Genomic DNA, 2,297 nt, shown 5'->3' on the forward strand with positions numbered 1-2,297 from the left:
TTATGTTACTATCGCTATGACAAAATCGAACACCAAGTTACATGTTTTTGAACACTTTTACGCCGCTTCTATCGCTATTAAATTTGAACCACTTTATGCTTTTGAACGCTTTTACGCCGTTCGTTAGTTCGTTATATCGCTATGACAAAATCACGACTTATGTTTAGCTTCGTCAGTTTAAGTTTGAACGCTTTTATGCTTGCTTAGTTCGTTACTATCGCTATGACAAAATCTTACTATCGGTTACCGTTACCAGTTTAGCCGTCGGCCTAAGTTTGAATGCTTTTATGCTCACTTAGTACCTTACTATCGTTATGAGAACTCTGACGAAGTTACCACGTTTAGCTTTGTCACTCTAAGTTTGAACGTTTTTACGCTCGCTCAGTACATTTCTATCGCTACGACAAATTCTGTCCAAGTTACCACGTTTAGCTTCGTCAGTCTAAGTTTGAACGTTTTTACGCTTACTTAGTCTAATTTTGCCAAGTTAAATTAGCATTGGGGTCGTTTTTCTCTACATGGGGGTGTCTCGTTCTCTTTCATTTCAACTACATAAATCAACAACATTATCAGTTTTCCGCAAGTATGTTATCTGACACAACAAAAATATTCAATAGCAAACCTCTACTTTATTTTTATTTTTCATCAAAATAATTTTTAACTCTATGGTATTACATTCACACAATTACCTAATTAATTGTCTCTGTCAATTGTCTTACGGTCGCTCGATTAAATCTTTGTTTTATTCTTCGAAATATGCATTCGCTTCGCTTAGCGCTTTCGGTTAAATATTTTCCAATAGTTTCATTATTTTTTCTAAGGTATTGTGCCGATCTTTCTATAAGAAATTTTCCGAGCGAAATTTTTTTTGACAGCTTCATTATTTTTTCCAAGGCATTATGCCGATCTTACTATGAGAAATTTTCCTAGCGATTTTTTTTTGACATCTTCATTATTTTTTCTAAGGCATTGAGCTGATCTTTCTCAAAAAAACTTCTGTCAGCTTCTTTAATTATTCTACAGCATTAATTGACACATTTTTGCACGAAACTTTTCTCCGTCGACTTTTTGTGAATATAGTTTGCTCGTAAAACTGTCGTTTCTCCGTGCGGCAAAAATTCGCATTACATCAAATTTCTGAGCGAAAGTTATCTTCACCTTTTTTATTTCTTCTAAGGCATTGAGATCATGCAGAGCAAAACTTTTCTTCGAGGCCTTTTCGTGAATTTCTTTTGCCCTTCATACAGTTGTTTCTACCTGCAACGACAAGAATATACTTTTCGTCAGTCTTTCAGATTTAACCAAAATTTTAAGATAACTGATAAAAAATACTAACATACATGTTTCATGCTGTCGAAACTCTTTGACACCGCTTTTTTCATATTCTCTGAACTTTTCTCCGTCTTCTTCGGCAGCCCAAATTTAATTTTGATCGAAACCCAACAATTTGAATTTAATATCATAGCAGATCCAATTTTAAACCGATAAATTATGACCTAGATTATGCCGGTCAATCTTTAGTTGCATATCAAATTCGAAATTACCGACATCTCATAATAGAGAGAAATTCCAGTAGACTTAGTTGTAAAACCACGATCTGCTATCTCGTCCAACCAGACACAAGCTTCCAAGTCAAGATTCCCTCACTCACTCTCTCTGTCCTTCTCACTACGGTCTCGACTCCGATGCCTTCCCTCTCTCCGTTCTCTTTCCTTATCTCTGTTTCCACCACTTTTTTCCTTGTCACCATCACAAGCTCTTCATGCATACGCCTGGGTCACTCTTACCCTGATGAGGTGGATGATATTGACATACTTGTTTCATGCTATTGAAAATCACACATTTTTGTTATCCATTGCTTTTCGTTGCTAGATTGACTTCTCCTTCCGAACTTCTTTCCATATCCTTGATTCTTCTGCTGTCTTGCACATCTTAACTTCACCTACAGTGATAACTGGATTAATTCCATCCTCAAACATTGTGCTAATAAATTAAACCAACAACTTTGGTTCACTTTTTACAAATCGCTTCAGTTAAACCAATCTTAAAAAAATTCACACCTTGAGTGTTTTTCGTTCATCATCGTTTTCGTTGCTTTGCATCCTAGTTTCTATTAGGCATATCTAGTATATTGCCAGAGTTCATCGCTTGAGTTTATTTCATCGTCGGGTTGCTTGGCGGCTTGTCTTTCTCTCGCGAGCTTGCATGTACTACTACTTCCTTGTAGCAAATTCACGTTGTTAGATATCGAATTCCGTCCACCCTATAAGGTGTATACACAGGTCTTTGACTTTTTC

This window comes from Coptis chinensis, chromosome 1, assembly GCF_015680905.1.
Source record: "Coptis chinensis isolate HL-2020 chromosome 1, ASM1568090v1, whole genome shotgun sequence".
In the NCBI taxonomy this organism is placed as follows: Eukaryota; Viridiplantae; Streptophyta; class Magnoliopsida; order Ranunculales; family Ranunculaceae; genus Coptis; species Coptis chinensis.